Here is a 19,785-nt window from a genome sequence, read left to right as displayed (position 1 = left end):
AAAGTAATGGCACCATTTAACAGAAGAAGGAGTTAGTGTGTGTGTGTGAGAGAGAGCCAACACACACACAGTGGTACCTGAGGTGCATTACAGTAAGATTTATCACATGCTATGTTTAGGAGGTGCTTTATTACACTATAGTGTGTGCGTTTTTTTTATATATAACATGAGTGGTTTACTGGGAAATGCACCACTTGTCTTTTCCATCCGGGACATGGAGAACCAAAACCATCTGTCACTCATGAAGAAATCGATGAATGAGTTGTTTTGACAAATTTGGGGACTTTTTGTTTGTGAATGTGTCGATATAATAAAAGGAAAATCACACATTGACTTGAAGATATGAAGTTTATCTTCTCGTGTTGAAAAACTCACATTTTTCATACGAAATACATCACTGATCTGAGTGACATTTAAATAATATGGACTGGCGTTTTTTTGTGGTATATCAGATATATTCCATTCAGCTAGCATGATATTGAACGAGTCAAAGGTGAGTAGCTGAATGGAATCTATCTGATATACCACGAAAAAAAAGCCAGCCAATAATAATAAATAATAATAATAATAATAATATTCCTTTCGGGAGCCCTGTGATGACCTGGCGACTTGTCCAGGGTGTACCCCGCCTTTCGCCCATAGTCAGCTGGGATAGGCTCCAGCTTGCCTGCGACCCTGTAGAACAGGATAAAGCGGCTAGAGATAATGAGATGAGATATTCCTTTCGGTGTTCAACGCATCTTTCACTTTCAAAATTCTCTCAAAATCTTCCGTATTTAACAAAGCAATCCTGGCAGCCATGTTTGTTTATTTACAAATTATCACAGTCGCTCGCTAGCGCAGAAGTTTTATGTCTCCAACGTGTGACGTCATGTTGTCTTGACAACCATGCAATATTGTAAACCATATTCAACGCTCATTCTCCATTGGGTAGAGTGACGTAATACATGTAGGATAAGCGATACGCTAACAATATTGTATGCTATCAAACCAAATGAATGAAACCCGCTAGAAGGGACTAGAACACGTTTTTATTCCATGGAAAAAGTGTCCTGTATGGATAATAATTCCTGATATTTCATTCCGATGACGTCACTCCCAGTGTTTTCCTGCTGCGTTGTCAAAATGGCGAACTGGTTCAAAATTAAAATTGTTTTGATTAACTTGCGTAGATTTTTGTGGATGTGTCCATATAATACAAAGAACGTTACACGGTGGCGTGAAGATATGAAGTTTATCTTTGCTTCGTTCACTTGTTAATCTGTTCACCACTCAAAGATAAACTTCATATCTTCGCGCTACCGTGTAACATCCTCTATACATTCAGCATTTTGTCATGTTCAGCTCTGTCGGTTTTGCTTTTTGTGGAGTTTCGTGGGCATCACACATTGCTAGTCAAAGTCATTCCCGCGCCATGTGGCGCATAGGGCAGCACCGATCTCCATTTCTGTAGTCCTCAGCCTCTCGCGTATTACATAGCTAGGGTTACGGTGGAGGGTCGGGTCCTCCGGTAACCGCTAGAGTTTGACTCCCCACTCGCATCTGTATTGCAGCGTGCCTTGCCAGACGGCAGTAGGTGCCATTTTTATGATGGTCTTTGGTATGACCCGACTGCGAGTAGAATTCACGATCTCCTAATCGAGAGGCGGACACACTAACCTCTAGGCCACTTAACAATGTGTTAAGCGGTTGGCAATTACAGATTAAACATATATACAGTGCAGTACAAGTTCTGGTTATTTTTGCCCTTTTTAAATTACACTAGCAATTACAGATTACTTTTGTTTCAAGTCAAAAATCATAATGAGATTTATAAACAATTTAAAAATCACGTTTTTAATTTTGAGTTCCACCAATATGGAGTCTGAGCAGCGGATCTATGAGCAGGAACACCTTGTTGAGGAGAAATTAGACTTTACTGACATGGAAACTTCATACATTTAACAATGCAGCTCAAATCACTTTAGGGTCTTTCATCAAAATGGAAATAAATAAACAAGTATTAATATCAAGCTTGAATAAAAACGTGTAGATACAACAAATATACTCAAACAGAGTCAATGCAAAATAATTAGAGTAGTAAAAGTAAGAAAATACAATCTAATATATATATGGGTCCGTCTCAGAAACTGCTCTCTCATTTGGGACATGATGGTCAAAAAATAAATTTTCTAATTTTACTATATTTTTTGCATTTACCAAACATTCAATGTTTCTTTTGTCATGTTTAATAAGAATAAAGATAGTATCTTGCTTTATCTGGCCTCCACGGTGGAAAATGTTATTGATTTCCATATAAAATAACTCCATCATGAAGAATTAAAGCCCCTCCTTCACAGATGAGTGAAAATATTGAATAAATTTCCTCTTTTTGATTGCTTGGGTTAAAAATGCCAGGTTATGATGACTGAATTGATTATTCACTTAAATATGAATAATATGATACATTTTGGGTATTTGATATGGCGAAATAGGACACAATGGAAAAATCAAGAACACACCAGAAAGATGAGAATAACGGCGGTGGTAAAAGAACAGCGACTGTACCGGCTGAAGGTCGTGCGGGTCTCTGCTGCGGCGTGCGAGCAACGGGACATCACTACCGCACCGGACGGAGCGGGGTCGGGGCAAAATGACTGGCCGTAGAGTCTATCAAAAGTTCGATCTAAATTGACCATGGTTGCAAAATATTGGCCAAAAATACGCAAACACTACGAAATATGAAAGTAAGATGAAAAAGAAACTTTCTATTGCCTTATACTGCAAGACTAAAACAAAATAAAACTGTCAAAACTCACCTTTTCAGCGATAACGTCCGAACAGATCACCCGCGTAACAGAAAGACCGCAAATGAAGCACGATCAACTTCTAACTGCTGGAGTGGAAAATTCCATTCTACACATGCAAATTGTTAATGTGTGTCCTTCCCCGCACACAAATAACACGCTACGGTAAAAAATAGACCACGACTCATTTTATAGCTCAGAAATTCATACAAGACCAGCTACCATCGTAACATATTCTGTAAGAAACGTATTCTATACCTCACTTTCAGCTTACGGCAGATTTATAACTAAATTTTTATATGGCGTAGTGATTTTAAGTTACTGGTACTACTTTTGGTGAGGTCGTGACCTTGACCCTGTGGCTTTCCATTTAGATCAAAACACACGATCGTATTGGTTTTGGGTTTGCGGAAAATGCAGTTACAACGGTGATCAAATATTTTGCGTGATGTTTTATTGCGGTTATGATTATTCTGTGAGCGCACCAATCCTTAGGTGGATAAAGTTACAACTTAAAATACAATTAGTGATAACTGTAGACTTTTCAGTGGACTACAACCTTTTTAAGGGAATGCGATGTAGTCGACCATTTATCATGTCCCTGATCAAGCCGCCATTTTTCCACAAATTTGCAGAATTTTTTGCCAAATTCTGAATAGAGTATTCACATGGGCTGTCATCTGTATTATTTCTTTCATCATTTTATTTCAAATTAAAACCAACATCACCATTCAAAACCGTATAGTTTATTGGCTGTGAGTATATTTAGTGGGGGACCCCCACAGTACCCAGTTTCTGAGACAGACCCATAAATAATTAGTACATCAATGAAAACAAATGAGCACGTGGTTTTCTGGCGGCACGGTGGTGTAGTGGTTAGCGCTATCGCCTCACAGCAAGAAGGTCCGGGTTCGAGCCCCGGGGCCGGCGAGGGCCTTTCTGTGTGGAGTTTGCATGTTCTCCCCGTGTCCGCGTGGGTTTCCTCCGGGTGCTCCGGTTTCCCCCACAGTCCAAAGACATGCAGGTTAGGTTAACTGGTGACTCTAAATTGAGCGTAGGTGTGAATGTGAGTGTGAATGGTTGTCTGTGTCTATGTGTCAGCCCTGTGATGACCTGGCGACTTGTCCAGGGTGTACCCCGCCTTTCGCCCGTAGTCAGCTGGGATAGGCTCCAGGTTGCCTGCGACCCTGTAGAAGGATAAAGCGGCTACAGATAATGAGATGAGATGAGACGTGGTTTTCTTTGCACGTTGCTTGTTCGAATTTCCGTCTCGCTTTTCTCTCCGTCTCCTGTATCTTGTACGTTCCGGGCTTCCGTAGTAGCAGGTGGGGGCGGGGTTTCGCGCACCCCCAGTTAAAAGCGCGCGAGGAGGTATTTGGTGGTTGTTTGTTTAGTGTGGCGGGTTGTTGTTGTTTGTCAGTTTTGCAAATTTGTGTCTGTTATAAAATTTCTGAGCTGATAACTGATTTCCGGGGATGAGTCGGAGCGTTCAGAGCGTTTCCTCCGCGTTTATTTTGTATTGTAAACAAGCCCCAGCCCGGTTATTAGCTCGCAGGCGCCTCATGCTAGCTCCCTGAGCTCCGGGGGGGTGTGCGGGTGTAATAAAGCCCTCCGGGTGTGTGTGCGTCAGTCAGGAGGAGAAAGATCCCACACTGCCTTTAGATCAACACCCAGCTGACGCGCCTCTTTACAGGAATCAACCCAAACACTGAGCAGTGCGATGGAGAACATCCTCTTCTACTGGCTCTCCTGTGCACATCAGACTGGGGCAGAAACACACATCACTGACTGCATGCTTTTAGGATTAAAGCCCTTTGATGCGTAACTTTTATACTTGTATCCAGATTATTTACCTATTTTGATTGTAAGCTTAGAATTCATACATCATGCAGTTTTTTATTATTATTAATTTAAGTCTTGCTTTATAATGTCCAAAGCTTTTAGACCTAAAATATGACGCTTATTTTATTATTTATAAATTCTACACAGTTTAGGACTGCTGCCTGATGCAAAGAAATAAAAAAAAAATCTAAAAAGTGAAATCTAAGGTATTGATGTGTAAAGTCAAAAACATCTTTAATATTAAATGTTTAATGTAGAAAGTTGGGAAAGACGGTTAGTCTAGAGAAATTTATTTACATTAATTTACACCAATGCTCTCAAGTCATTCAGAGATGATCTTGCATCTTATATTTTAGTGAAATATGGAAGTGGGGAGAGAGGGGGAGACAGAAAGAGACGGACAGAGATTGACAGACCGAGAGAAAGGGGGGGGAGACGGACAGATATGGGGAGAGACAGATGGACAGAGAGAGGGGGGAAAGGGACAGACGGACAGAGACAGGTTGACATACAGAGAGAGAGAGAGACGGGGAGAGGGACAGACCAAGAGAGAAAGGGGGGGGAGAGATGGACAGAGATGGGTTGACGTACAGAGAGAGGGGGGGGGGGGGAGAGACAGATTGACAGAGAGAGAAGAGGGAGAAAGAGAGAGATGGAGAGACAGAAAGGGGGAGAGAGAGATGGAGAGACAGGGGGGGGGGGTTGGAGAGAGAAAGACCAAGAGAGAAAGGGGGGGGAGAGACAGACAGACAGGTTGACGTACAGAGAGAGAGAGAGAGGGGGGAGACAGATTGACAGAGAAGGGGGAGAAAGAGAGATGGGGAGAGAGAGATGGATAGACAGAGAGGGGGGGTTGGAAAGAGAGACAGACAGAGAGCACGTACCTTAAAAGATCATCCCATGAGTGTAGATATTCAGAGTTGAGCCTCCTGCGTTTTCACAAAGGGCTGCGTTTGGCTGTCGGCTTTCACTGACTCGCCTTCATCACTTCATCTTGGTCTCTGATCAGTGAGTCAGTGCTGCTCCTCCTTTCCTACATGGCTGGTGTGAAAGGCTGCACAAACACCTGCCCTTTGTGTGTACGATTAAAGACCCCTGCCATCAGTCTCACCTGCAGCACATGAGTCGATGTTAAAATTGACAAACTTTTTTTTTTTTGCAGCTACCTTGGGTTTTATTTTCCATTTTGGTGTCAGTAAATATGGTATTTTTAGTATATATTCAGTCAGGTCCATAAGTATTTGGATAGTGATGCAATTTTCGAATTTCTCTCTCTGTCCCTTTCCACAATGGATTAGAAATTAAGCCATGAAGATGAGATTGAAGGGCAGACTTTCAGCTTTAATTTAAGGGGTTTAACAGCCATTTTAACACTGTCACTCCATTTTCACAGGCTCAAAAGTAATTGGACAATTGACTGATGTTAGTTGCTGTGGGGAAGCCATGGCTTAAAGCAGGGGTGTTCAAATTGATCCATAAAGGGCCGTGTGGCTGCAGGTTTTCATTCCAGCCATGCAGCAGCACACCTGACTTGGCTCATTCAATCAACTGAACTGTCTTCACACAGTCAAATACTTGCAGCCACACCCACCCTTGATTAAAGGGTGGGTGTGTCAGTTGATTGAATAAGCCAAATCAGGGTGCTGCTGCATGGCTGGAATGAAAACCTGCAGCCACACGGCCCTTTATGGATCAATTTGAACACCCCTGGCTTAAAGGCTAGAGAAGCAGCTTTGGGACCAAAAGGTCGCCGGTTTGATTCCCTGGACCAGCAGGAACACCAGACGTGCCGTTGAGCTCCCCAGGCTGGATGCGTTGTACGTCACTCTGGGTAAGATGTAACTTATTAAGGAGATAAATAGTTTGGAGTTGATTTGGCAAAGTGCTGTACATGGGAACTGTCCAAAGAGGTTTCAATGCAAGTGAAGGGGGGAAGAAGCAAAACTCATATGAGAGAGTGACACCAAAAGTCCTAGAAGACTACAGAAAACAACTAAAGTGGAGGATAGAGTTCATTCCTTGGTGAAGAGACTGTCCATTCAGGCAGTCGTTTACTGCAAAGGATTTACTTTGAAGTATTAAAAATGATGCTTATCTTTCTAATTATATTAGTTTGTCCAATTACTTTTGAGCCTGTGAAAATTAAAGGGTTGTGTATGTTTAAAAAAAAACACCAACAACAAAAGTCTGTAATTCATAAACCGTTAATGCGATATTCCTAAGAGGAAACGTATGAAGTGTGTGGTTAATAATTAATATTAACGTTAAAGCGAGATGGCATTTCGATTTCATAAAATCGGTAAAATTTAGTTCCGTCTGAAATGTGGTGATTGTGATATCTGTTTATTTCTGTAATATCTCTCAAAATATCAGGCCATTCTGTGGCTGGGAAGTTATTTAATTTGAGGGGATTAAAGCAAATAATGTGCATGAAATCGCTCGCTTCTTCGCGCAGTCAAGCAGACAGAGGAAGTCCGTGTGCGCATGCGCAGGTTTACCACCTTCTTCTTTTGGGTTTTACGGCAGCTGGCATCCACAGTGTTGCATTACTGCCATCTACAGGTTTCCCTTTTTGCGTGCACTGACAGTTCCATCATTCTGTCGCTAAACGAACAGCTGATCACACCGAGGTGCTCGCTGAGCGCCGATATTTATTAGTTTGGTCCTGCATTTCCTTTCCTTCGTATATAACATAACGTCTTTTCTTCTTGCTTTCTTTCCGTTACTGTAGTCAGTCTTTCATATTTCATTCGCACACTCACGTCCTCCATTTTTCTCTCCTGTTTCAAATTTGTATCCCACAATGCCTTGCACGAATGGGGAAAGCCCACCACGTGATGTGATGCATGGTGTAGTATCTTGTATTGGGTCATGGTGAAGCAGGAAAAAATAGCGGAGAATTTAGGGCCACGTGAAGATAAATTCATTAATCTGTTAAAAAAATAAAACGGGGGGCGTCGTGGCTCAGGTGGATAAGGCACCATACCATAAATCCAGGGACCTGGGTTTGATTCTGGCCCGAGGTCATTTCCCGATCCCTCCCCGTCTCTCTCCCGCTCACTTCCTGTCTCTACACTGTCCTATCCAATAAAGGTTAAAAAGCCCCCCCAAAAAAATCTTTAAATAAAAATAAAATGGAAGTCTGTGATTCGAATTCAGTAGCTTTCAGGTCACTAAACAGAAATAATTAGGTGTCAGGAAAATTCTTTTTATGACCTACACTTGAAAAAAAATCCTAAATGCTAATTGTTAAACTGATAATACTAAAAAAAAATCGTAGCCTGAGATACAAAAATGATTTACTTATAATATTACAGTGGTGCTTGAAAGTTTGTGAACCCTTTAGAATTTTCTATATTTCTGCATAAATATGACCTAAAACATCATCAGATTTTCACACAAGTCCTAAAAGTAGATAAAGAGAACCCAGTTAAACAAATGAGACAAAATATTATACTCGGTCATTTATTTACTGAGGAAAATGATCCAATATTACATATCTGTGAGTGGCAAAAGTATGTGAACCTTTGCTTTCAGTATCTGGTGTGACCCCCTTGTGCAGCAATAACTGCAACTAAACGTTTGCGGTAACTGTTGATCAGTCCTGCACACCGGCTTGGAGGAATTTTAGCCCGTTCCTCCGTACAGAACAGCTTCAACTCTGGGATGTTGGTGGGTTTCCTCACATGAACTGCTCGCTTCAGGTCCTTCCACAACATTTCCATTGGATTAAGGTCAGGACTTTGACTTGGCCATTCCAAAACATTCACTTTATTCTTCTTTAACCATTCTTTGGTAGAACGACTTGTGTGCTTAGGGTCATTGTCTTGCTGCATGACCCACCTTCTCTTGAGATTCAGTTCATGGACAGATGTCCTGAAATTTTCCTTTAGAATTCGCTGGTATAATTCAGAATTCATTGTTCCATCAATGATGGCAAGCCGTCCTGGCCCAGATGCAGCAAAACAGGCCCAAACCATGATACTACCACCACCATGTTTCACAGATGGGATAAGGTTCTTATGCTGGAATGCAGTGTTTTCCTTTCTCTAAACATAATGCTTCTCATTTAAACCAAAATGTTCTATTTTGGTCTCATCCATCCACAAAACATTTTTCCAATAGCCTTCTGGCTTGTAAACGTGATCTTTAGCAAACTACAGGCGAGCAGCAACATTCTTTTTGGAGAGCAGTGGCTTTCTCCTTGCAACCCTGCCATGCACACCATTGTTGTTCAGTGTTCTCCTGATGGTGGACTCATGAACATTAAAGGAACAGTCCACCGTACTTCCATAATGAAATATGCTCTTATCTGAGTTGAGATGAGCTGCTCCATACCTCTCCGAGCTTTGCGCGACCTCCCAGTCAGTCAGACGCGCTGTCAGTCCTGTTAGCAATGTAGCTAGGCTCAGCATGGCCAATGGTATTTTTTGGGGCTGTAGTTAGATGCGACCAAACTCTTCCGCGTTTTTCCTGTTTACATAGGTTTATATGACCAGTGACATGAAACAAGTTCAGTTACACAAATTGAAACGTGGCGATTTTCTATGCTATGGAAAGTGCGCACTATAATGACAGGCATACTAACACCTTCTGCGCGCTTCGGCAGCGCATTGATACTGAGCTCCGTATCAATGCGCTGCCGAAGCGCGCAGAAGGTGTTAGTACGCCTGTCATTATAGTGCGGACTTTTCATAGCATAGAAAATCGCCACGTTTCAATTTGTGTAACTGAACTTGTTTCATGTCACTGGTCATATAAACCTATGTAAACAGGAAAAACGCGGAAGAGTTTGGTCGCATCTAACTACAGCCCCAAAAAATACCATTGGCCATGCTGAGCCTAGCTACATTGCTAACAGGAGTGACAGCGCGTCTGACTGACTGGGAGGTCGCGCAAAGCTCGGAGAGGTACGGAGCAGCTCGTCTCAATTCAGATAAGAGCATATTTCATTATGGAAGTACGGTGGACTGTTCCTTTAACATTAGCCAATGTGAGAGAGGCCTTCAGTTGCTTAGAAGTTACCCTGGGGTCCTTTGTGACCTCGCCGACTATTACACGCCTTGCTCTTGGAGTGATCTTTGTTGGTTGACCACTCCTGGGGAGGGTAACAATGGTCTTGAATTTCCTCCATTTGTACACAATCTGTCTGACTGTGGATTGATGGAGTCCAAACTCTTTAGAGATGGTTTTGTAACCTTTTCCAGCCTGATGAGCATCAACAACGCTTTTTCTGAGGTCCTCAGAAATCTCCTTTGTTTGTGCCATGATACACTTCCACAAACATGTGTTGTGAAGATCAGACTTTGATAGATCCCTGTTCTTTAAATAAAACAGGGTGCCCACTCACACCTGATTGTCGTCCCATTGATTGAAAACACCTGACTCTAATTTCACCTGCAAATTAACTGCTAATCCTAGAGGTTCACATACTTTTGCCACTCACAGATATGTAATATTGGATCATTTTCCTCAATAACTAAATGACCAAGTATAATATTTTTCTCTCATTTGTTTAACTGGTTTCTCTTTTGCTACTTTTAGGACTTGTGTGAAAATCTGATGATGTTTTAGGTCAAATCTATGCAGAAATATAGAAAATTCTAAAGGGTTCACAAACTTTCAAGCACCACTATGTATATTCCTAATATTAGACATATTTATGTAAATATTAAAGATATATGAAAAATAAGTCAAATATTCTTATATATTCCAATTTTCAAATCCATTGTGGTGCTGGTGTTCAGAGGCAAAATCACAAAAATGGTCAATGTCCAAATACTTACAGACCTGACTGTATATTCACACACCGGCCAGCCGTATGAGACCCCAGGCCATGTGTTTAGAGTTCACGTTAAAATAGCGTGAGGGTCTGAGAAACGTACAGGTATCCGAGTCTCCTGATAATAAACCCAAAGTCAAGATGAGAAGAAAACACAGGAAGAACAGAATATACTCTAATCCCCAGGTGGATAGCAGTTTACGAGGCAAAACATACCGTCGAATATAGAGGTGTGACGATTTATCGATCCATTTCAATCCGTGCTTCAAAAATCGATTAAAATTTAATGATTCACGAACAATACCTAATTTCATCCCGATAACTCTAGATGCGTAACAGATTTTGACAAACGGCATAATTTTGAAATAAAAAATTCGATTCGGTATCCGGACCTGTACGCGGGCGCAGCCATGTTTGTGGTTACTATAGACCCTTTTCACGTGATGTCACGACAAACATGGCCGCCATTTTGGACATGTACTACCAGTAGTTTACCACAGCCAACATTGAGGAACGGCAGCAAAGAAAGTGTTTACTTTCAGTAAGACTTCCATCATGCCACTATATTGTTGTGCACCTGGATGTAGTAACCATCAACAAACAAGGCAAGGTTTATCATTTTATCAGATCCCGACGGAGAAGATGGATAGCGGCCATTAACAGATTGGCAGCCCTCGGCATACCAGCGCTTGTGTAGTGACCACTTTGTTGGAGGTAAGACGAATAAAATTAGCCAGAAAAGGCATTACATTGCTGTTAGCATTCTGTGGCAGCGAGTGTGTAACCAAATAGGCTAAAATAACCCATTGCAACCTCTGTTCTTCTGTAGTAGCTATTAGCTAACGACATTAGCTAGCGTTGTGTTCCTTTGCTGTTGGTAGACTGTAGGACAGATCAGAGGCAGTGTCCTACAAACAGCGCTTAATTTGAGGGGGAGCAAGCCGGAGCGCGCTCCGGAACCTCGGGCGTTGGCTCCGGCAGCTATTTACACTGGATCCGGTGATCCGACACCTCTTTTGACTATGTAACAAAAAAAACAAATAATTAAATAAAAAAATGCAAGTTTATTTAGTGTTAATGTCTGATTTTGATATCTGTCTTGTTGGTGATTTCTCTCATGAAACGACATCCACAAAATATCTGCAGATGAACTTAATTTGCAGTGTTATTACAAAACATGCCCAGAAGCGCAGCACCGCGCCGCGCCCCCCTCTCCCCCTCTTTTTTTCCGCACCGGAGCCGCTCATCCTCTGCGCTCCGGGACCTCCCACTTTACAAATTAAGCACTGCCTACAAATAAGTGTCCAAAATAAGAGGAACATGTATTTGTCTCTTAAATCCAGGCCGTTCCCTGTAATCTGTAACAACGGTTGGAGAAAGTAATGGCAAATAGTGAGTGGACAAACCATAGAAGGTAAACTGTACACAGCGCCAGGGCAGTGTGATGGTATGTCTACTTTTAGATTGTGTTAGCTTATCAATGAACACACTCGTCACTCGACGAGTTTCACGTCTTTACGACGGATACTTTAATGTGTGTTAGGTATTATTGTTGCAGTCTAAGCAGTCATTGTAGCAGCTAGATGAGCGAGAACCGAAAGGGTCTGTGCCATAAACCGTTATTTCTGTACGGCGTTGCTAATGTGTCGTTACTGTTGTTATTTCTCCCTCTGCTCGCCCTGTAAATGCCCTACGTCGCTGGATAGCGAAGGTGTTTTCTGCATCTCGCTCCTTTTTCTTGTATGTTCTCCGTTTGTCGCCTTCCTCGCATTCAAACCAATTCGAGCCGAAGTCCGCTACATGTCCAAAATGGTGGTCGCGTTTATGAAGGTCACGTGACTGAAAAGGGTCTATAGCAGTCTCATGAGATCACGTCCTGCTTTGTGAACAACATGGCGGACGACTTGGAATTCCTGAAGCCACCAGATTTTAAAATCCCAGTTTGGCTGCATTTCTTACAATCTCGTGACCGGAAACAAGTGTTGTATAAACTGTGCGAGTCTAAGTTTCCTCATCATGGCAATAAATTATTGCTGTCTGAGAACTTTATTGAATCTCAGTGCCTCGTGTACTGTCTGGATAATAAGTGTTGCGTCTCAAGAGGTGGTCTTCACTTTTACACAAGTGACTGTATTTTTGTGTTTTTAAAAGATTGAGACAAAAGTCATGAAGTTTTCGTTGCTTTTTTTTTTTTTTTATCCCCCGCTGGCCGAAAGGCCCGAAGGGGGATTATGTCGTGGCGATGTCCGTCCATCCCGGGAAGGGTGCTTACCTTCTGAAATCAGCTCCTCTCACAATTTTTGGATGAATTTCTCGAAGCTTGGCAAAAGGCCTTGTTATATGATGGTGATCCGCAGATTGCGATTTAATTTAATTTGTGAAAATTTTACCAGAGTTTTGACCCTTGATTAAATAACTCGTACTTTGACAATTTCATGAGGGTGTACGTTCTTCTGAAATCAACTCCTCTCTCAATTTGTGGAGGAATTTCACCAAACTTGGCAAAAGGCTTTGGTATATGACACTTATGATTGAAATTTCGTTTAATTTGGGCAAATTTTACCAGAGTTATACCCTTGATTATTAACAAACTTGTACTTTGGCAAGTTCATCAAGGTGTGCTTGCTTTCTGAAATCAACGTCCCTCACAATTTTTATCCCCCGCTGGCCGAAAGGCCCGAAGGGGGATTATGTCGTGGCCATGTCCGTCCGTCCATCCCGGGAAGGGTACTCACCTTCTGAAATCAACTCCTTTCACAATTTTTGGAGGAATTTCACAAAACTTGGCAGGATTCTTCGTTATATGTCGGTAATACGCATCTTCCAATTTCGTTCAATTCAGTCGCATTTTACCAGAGTTATGGCCAAGTTGCCAGCGGGGGATATTTTTTTGTGGTTTGAAAATTAAAATGTACCAAAAATGACTGAACTGTGATACATTCATAGTTACATTCAAAGTCAATGGATTGACTGGAGTCTGAATAAAGACTACAAAGGCAACACTGTTTGTTTTTTAATGCTCGACATTTCTACGCTGACAGTTAACAAAATATTGACAAAAAATGTGAATCGTGATTCGAATCGAATCGGAAGGTCAAACTCGTGAATTGAATCATGAAAAAACAGCTTCGTCACACCTCAAAAGCGTCGCCACGTGAAAAGTACAAGTCACATTGGAAAAAAATTTCATCACAAGAAGCGTCACAAGGCTTCTGCGAAGACAGTCATGTCTTTTTTACGGTGTGGGATCTGTCACCATTTTAAAACTGCCATCATGTCTGTTTTTGACATAAACTTCTTCAGAGCTTCAGACAGTTAATGCACGTTTTACTCAACACTCTTTGCCCTTACAGGCGATTTAAAGAAAAACTGTAAGTCAGCTGACGGTGAGAGCGATGCTGAGGGACAGACAACACATTTATCTACCTTTTGATTTTGAAATTGTCCGTGTATAGGTTGGAAATTGCATAAAAAAGCATAAAACTTAAACTGTGATTTTGTAAAAACCCGTAATAGCTTTCAAAACATTGACTTAACCCAGAAATTCTCAAGTCATGTGACCTGTTTAAAGTTTCACCAATGTGTCTGTGTTGAGTTCTGACGGCACAGTGCGGGGTGGGTTTGATTTGATTTTGACGACGACTCCCCATTCATTCCTATATGAGAAATTTTTGCAGTCCCCCCCCTTGTCGTCGCCATGGTTACTCGAAACACTGAGAAAAGATATAGCACACCATTCCTGATCGAACCGCATGTTTTGATGTAGGGGTTTTCTCAAAGCTGCGGGATTAGTTAGATGCCGAAATTTTGGCGGAAGAGGAAAAAGAATAATAATAATAATAAGCCTGAGCGAGGGCAGCACGGTGGTGTAGTGGTTAGCGCTGTCGCCTCACAGCAAGAAGGTCCAGATTCGAGCCCCGTGGCCGGCGAGGGCCTTTCTGTGTGGAGTTTGCATGTTCTCCCCGTGTCCACGTGGGTTTCCTCCGGGTGCTCCGGTTTCCCCCACAGTCCAAAGACATGCAGGTTAGGTTAACTGGTGACTCTAAATTGAGCGTAGGTGTGACTGTGAGTGTGAATGGTTGTCTGTGTCTATGTGTCAGCCCTGTGATGACCTGGCGACTTGTCCAGGGTGTACCCCGCCTTTCGCCCGTAGTCAGCTGGGATAGGCTCCAGCTTGCCTGCGACCCTGTAGAACAGGATAAAGCGGCTAGAGATAATGAGATGAGATGAGAAGCCTGAGCAATTGTAATATATGCTTTGCTTTGTATAGCAGGTACATAAGGACGAAATGGATAAAAAAAATCTGAAGCTGGTGGTTTAGAAATGAAAAGTTCAGACGTGTGTGTGCATTACGTACATGGATAAATGTTTTATGAGCGCATACATGCAACATCAGTTTGTGTGAGTGAAAACATACGAACCGGGATGGATCTTAATCACTGAATCATGGGTTTTAATCATAGAGGGGGAAAAATGGACATGCGGAAAGACCTGAGCGACTTTGACAAGGGCCAGATTGTGATGGCGAAGCGACTGGGTCTGAGCGTCTCTGAAACGGCGGATCTCGTGGGATGTTCCGAGTTTGCCGTGGTTAGTATAATGCTCATCCCAGGCTGCACTTTCATGGACGCACGTTGATCCTAATCCTAATTTTCTTTCCACCAGCAAGAGATCATGAGCGAGACGGACAAGGACAAGGACGCCGTCTCGACGAAAGAGAAGGTTGGAGCGGGGGCGGAGAAGAGAAGCAGACGTAAACCGCGAAAGAACCCATAGGTATGAGGAAGAACACGGAGAGTTCCTGTGTACTGAGAATTTAATCACTTGATATTTTTAGATTCCAGTGTTAAGCAATCATTTAAAGCCTAAAAGCAACAATTTTGATGTTAATGAGAACGTCAGTAGGATGAGAGAGTGTCGTCTGCATATGACACGCAAATTAAAGTAACTGATGCATTAGTGCTTGTTTACCTGATTTGTGTCAAAATAATCGTTCAAAATTTCCTAAAGTTCACTAAATTGAAATTATAAAAATACAGGTGTGTTAAAAGATGATTCTGCCTCCAGTCACTGTCACGGTCACTGCTCCATAACCTCCAAACAAATTCCTCCTACTTTTACGTTAAGAGTAATGCGATGGAAAACGAAGACACTTGCTTGATCAGGACACAGATTGTCCTGGGTTCCAAAAATTCTCCACCGAGCAGCAAAAGCGTTCTTGACGACCTGTCTGGCTCTGGAGTGCCGATGGTCGTAAATACGCTGCTCAGGACTGAGGTTGGTTCCTGTTAATAAAACATGAAACAAAAGCATGATTAAATAAAGGACTACATATTTCAGTTAAAAGGAGAAACGGAGAGAGAATTGTTCACACTGACCTGCATCGAGTCACGTCAGGTTCACCTTCAGGGGTAAAGCTTCATCTGCTACGAACACATGAGGGTTCAGGACTTCACTGCTAGGTAGAGGAGATGGCAATGTCATGGCCATATGCTCCTCTATTTCCAACAGTGAATCTGTATCTAGCATCAGCCACGCCCATTAGAATAAAGCTAAAGTATCCTTTGTAATTAAAAAAATGCCCTTCCAGTGTTGCCTCCAGTGCATCCTCGGAGTAACTTGGGAGGACAGGATCCCCCACACGCAGATCCTCAGCAAGGCTAACTCCACAAGTGTGGAGTCCATGATGCTCCATCGTGTCCGCCGATGGACCAGACACGTCATCTGAATGGTCCTCTATGGAGGACTCACAGAAGGGACCTGCTCTCGTGGAGGACCCGAGAAGCATTGGAAGGACTTCTTGAAGCGGTCCCTGCAGTCCTTCAACATCCCTCCTGCTGACCTTGAGATCCTCACCGAAGACCACGTAAACTGGAGGCGGACTGTGTCCCAGGGAGTCCGCCATTTCAAGGAAGAGCAGACCAGGTTGAGGGAGGAGAAACAGGCCCAGCGACATTCATTCCCTCTGCTCCTGCGCCTGGTCCCTTCACCTGTCGTCGTTGTCCCAGGACCTGCCAGTCCAGGATCGGGCTTCTCTCTCTTGAGCAGACGCATGAGAAATGGCAACAACCCCAACAACAAGACCTGGGAAGGCAAAGAAGACAACGAAGAAGAGGACCTCATCATCATCGAATTTTTGACAAGTAGCCATAAACGGTGCACATACCCTCATGTGTTTCCTGTCTACTGCACCTAGGTGGTTTGGGTAAATCCACAAATCCCTTTTTATGTTCATTAAGTTACATTAATGAACATAAAAGGCAGTTGGATGAACACTGCTCATGACATCAACTCCAGAAAGGCCAAAGCCTGGGGCGCCCTAAATTCTCTAATCAAAGTGTGGGCTGCCCCGCTGTCTAGAGACACAAAGGTCAGAGTGTTCAAGGCCTCAGTCGAATCCATTCTTCTCTACGGATCCGAGTCTTGGTCTCTAACGAGAGCACAAGAGCAATCCTTGGATGGCACGTACACCCGCATGCTCCGCAGAGTGTTCAACGTCAGCTGGCAGGACCATTGGACAAACGACCGTCTGTACGGTTCCCTACCTCGCCTCTCGACCATAATCACCAAACGCCGTCTGGCATTGTGCGGCCATGTGTTTCGTCACGATCAACCTGCCGCACAAGTTCTCTTGTGGGAGCCTGAGGCGAAGCGCAAAGTCGGTCGACCACATACCACCCTGAAAACGGTCCTCGAGCGAGAGACGGGGTTGAAGGAAAAACAACTCAGAGCAGCTATGCTTGACCGGCGGGTCTGGGATAGGATATCTTACCAAGTCACCGGCCCGCCAGATGACAGATGATGACGTTACATTAATGGCATTTAGCAGACGCTCTTATCCAGAGCGACGTACAACGTACCCAGAGCAGCCTGGGAGAGCAGTTGGGGGTGAGGTGCCTTGCTCAAGGGCACTTCAGCCATTCCTGCTGGTCCAGGGAATCAAACCAGCGACCTTTTGGTTCCAAAGCTGCTTCTCTAACCATTAGGTCATGACTTCTCCCACCATTAGGTCATGACTTCTCCCTTCGATGTTTGATGAATGCTTCGATGCGGTGCTTTTCTTCATCCGTTTCTGACAGAGGCAATACAAGCATCAAAAATTCCCCATCGTAATGCCATGATGCATTTAAAGGTCTCACATACCATCTGTCGCTGTTCCTGTCTTTTTTTGCACCATCGCAACAGGATCAGAATGATGCAAAGACTTTTATCTTCACCATCTTTCTTCTCTCAACTCACAACACAGCAAAACCAGATGTTGTTTTCTAAATGTGATTATTTCTCGCACTGCCACCTGTTGGAATCCTCCAGATTTACATAAAGTACGTGCCCAAGCATGGTCCGAGGGTGTCCGCAAATGTACAAGTCACGTAGCGTCAAGTATATCCCGACCCTAAGATGAGACTACAGGTTTGAAGTTCACTGCAACCGTGCTATAACAAACTCTTTTACTACAAACTAAGTTCGTGTACCCGCCTTTAATGACGATGAGTCAGAGTCTTCAAAAAAAAAATCACTAAGCCATGCGCTCCTTTTCCCCCCAGACACAATGAGTAATCAAGCCCTCAGTCAAATTAACAATACATGCTAATGCCATAAAACAAAGGCTTAATGAGACTCACTTAGGTGTTGATCACTAACAATTATCGAGAATGTTGATCTCTGACTTCAAAAAAAATCCCTTAAAAGGATTTTATTTAATGAGCTAAAAGCAGTTTTACTCGAATATTTACTCCGTAAGCATTGTTGTCATGGCGACTCGTAAACGTAATATACTTTCTGTCTGTCAGAAAATGCAGGAGATGGATGGATGTAATCGCTGGAAGAGTTTTGTTTAAAAACAAGCTGGCAAACAGATCCGAATCAGAGTCGAGAAACAGGCAACAGTCAGGCGAGGCACAGACACGATAGAGTGTAAATACTAATGCAACTTTTAAATTGTATTATTTATAACTTAGATGAAATCCTCATAAATGACCATATTTAAGATCTGATGTGTAATTGGTCTGAAACAGAATTATTTTTTTGTCTGTTTTTTGGACTAACACTGGACTAAGGCTACATCCCTATTTATCATTAATACATTTTAGTTTTAAAACACATCACTTTTGTAATGTTTACGTCTGGCGTCTATGTGACTCCGGCGTTCTCAAGCCCCAGAAACAGACTTTTGGAAACACTCCTACCCTTGTTTCAGTTTGAAAGCGCCAAAGTCACGTTTTTGTGTAAACGGGTGAAAACGGAGCCGTTTGGAAACAGACGCAGACACCCACGTTTGCTTCCTGATTGGATCTCATCAGTCATGACGCATCCTTCGCTGATTTGTCACGCTCCTATCACATGACCCTTTCCAGAAGAAATTAACCTGGTGTGTTATGCTGGCAAGCACGAGCCCAGTGAACACGAACGCTCATGTGATAAGCGTTTTCAGGCGTGTGAGTGTGAACGGAGATTATTCCTGATCCGGAGCTAAAACACTTGTCTTGATGGAGACTGTTCTCATTTTAAAACGATGATGTATTAATGTGGATGTCACGTAAGTAAAATATTGCCTGTTACCTAAAATGAGTTTGACAGTGCTGAGCATAGTTTCAGATTTGAAATCAGAACAAGCGAAAGTGGAAGGTAACTTGGGCTTCTCTCCTTTCTCTTCTCTTTATGACAAGAAGTCACTGCCGTTTTTTTATTAGTATACCCCCGCTCTGAAGGACGGGGGTATACTGGTTTAACTCTGTCTGTCCGTACCTCCATCCGTCTAAAACACCCTTTTTCTCTGCAACTCGAAATCATAGCCACTTGGTACTTGGTACCAAACTTCAGCTTGGGGTTCTATACCGTGTATACCGTTTTCAGGTCTGTCGCACATTGACTTCCTGTTTACCGACTGAATGTATTTACGAAACACATAGTGTGGATTTATAAAGTTTTCAAAACAATTTTCTCAGCAACTACAAATCACAACTGCTTGATATTTGGTACTGAGCTTCAGCTTGGGGTTCTATACCATGTATACCGTTTTCAGGTCTGTCGCACATCGACTTCCTGTTTACCGACTGTTGCAATCGTTTAGGGTGGATGGAGCACAGAAGCACGGCAGGCCAGAACTGAGTTCTCAAACTCTTTATTATAGCTTTTCAGCTTAAACTATTCACGTACACACGCACGCACACACAAGCCTCCTGGTTGGAGAGAGTCTCCTTCCTCTGCTCTCTCTCTCCTTTTTACAGGGCGTGGTCACTGGGGAAGACACACAAACATAGGTTAACTAACATCAGGTGTAGTGATTCTGCCACTTACCTTCCCTGACTCCGCCCTCCGTTCACAGACCGACGCTTGACCACGCCCCCGCTGCCACATACCCCCACCGCCCAACTC

At 42.9% G+C, this 19,785-nt stretch overlaps 1 long non-coding RNA gene across 8 annotated transcripts in view; it reads left to right on the top strand.

The window, feature by feature from the left end:
* The window catches only part of LOC132896389 (uncharacterized), a 52,834-nt gene that overhangs the window by 27,800 nt on the left and 5,249 nt on the right, over positions 1-19,785 (top strand). For 3 of the 8 annotated variants that reach the window (XR_009656021.1, XR_009656020.1, XR_009656025.1), the window contains exons 3-4: positions 14,874-15,000; positions 15,076-15,186. This is a non-coding gene — a long non-coding RNA (uncharacterized LOC132896389). The other 5 variants (XR_009656024.1, XR_009656023.1, XR_009656022.1 and 2 more) reach the window with 5 other exon arrangements.

Source organism: Neoarius graeffei, chromosome 13 (genome assembly GCF_027579695.1).
Source record: "Neoarius graeffei isolate fNeoGra1 chromosome 13, fNeoGra1.pri, whole genome shotgun sequence".
Taxonomy (NCBI): Eukaryota; Metazoa; Chordata; class Actinopteri; order Siluriformes; family Ariidae; genus Neoarius; species Neoarius graeffei.
This window is presented reverse-complemented; position numbering and strand designations above follow the sequence as displayed.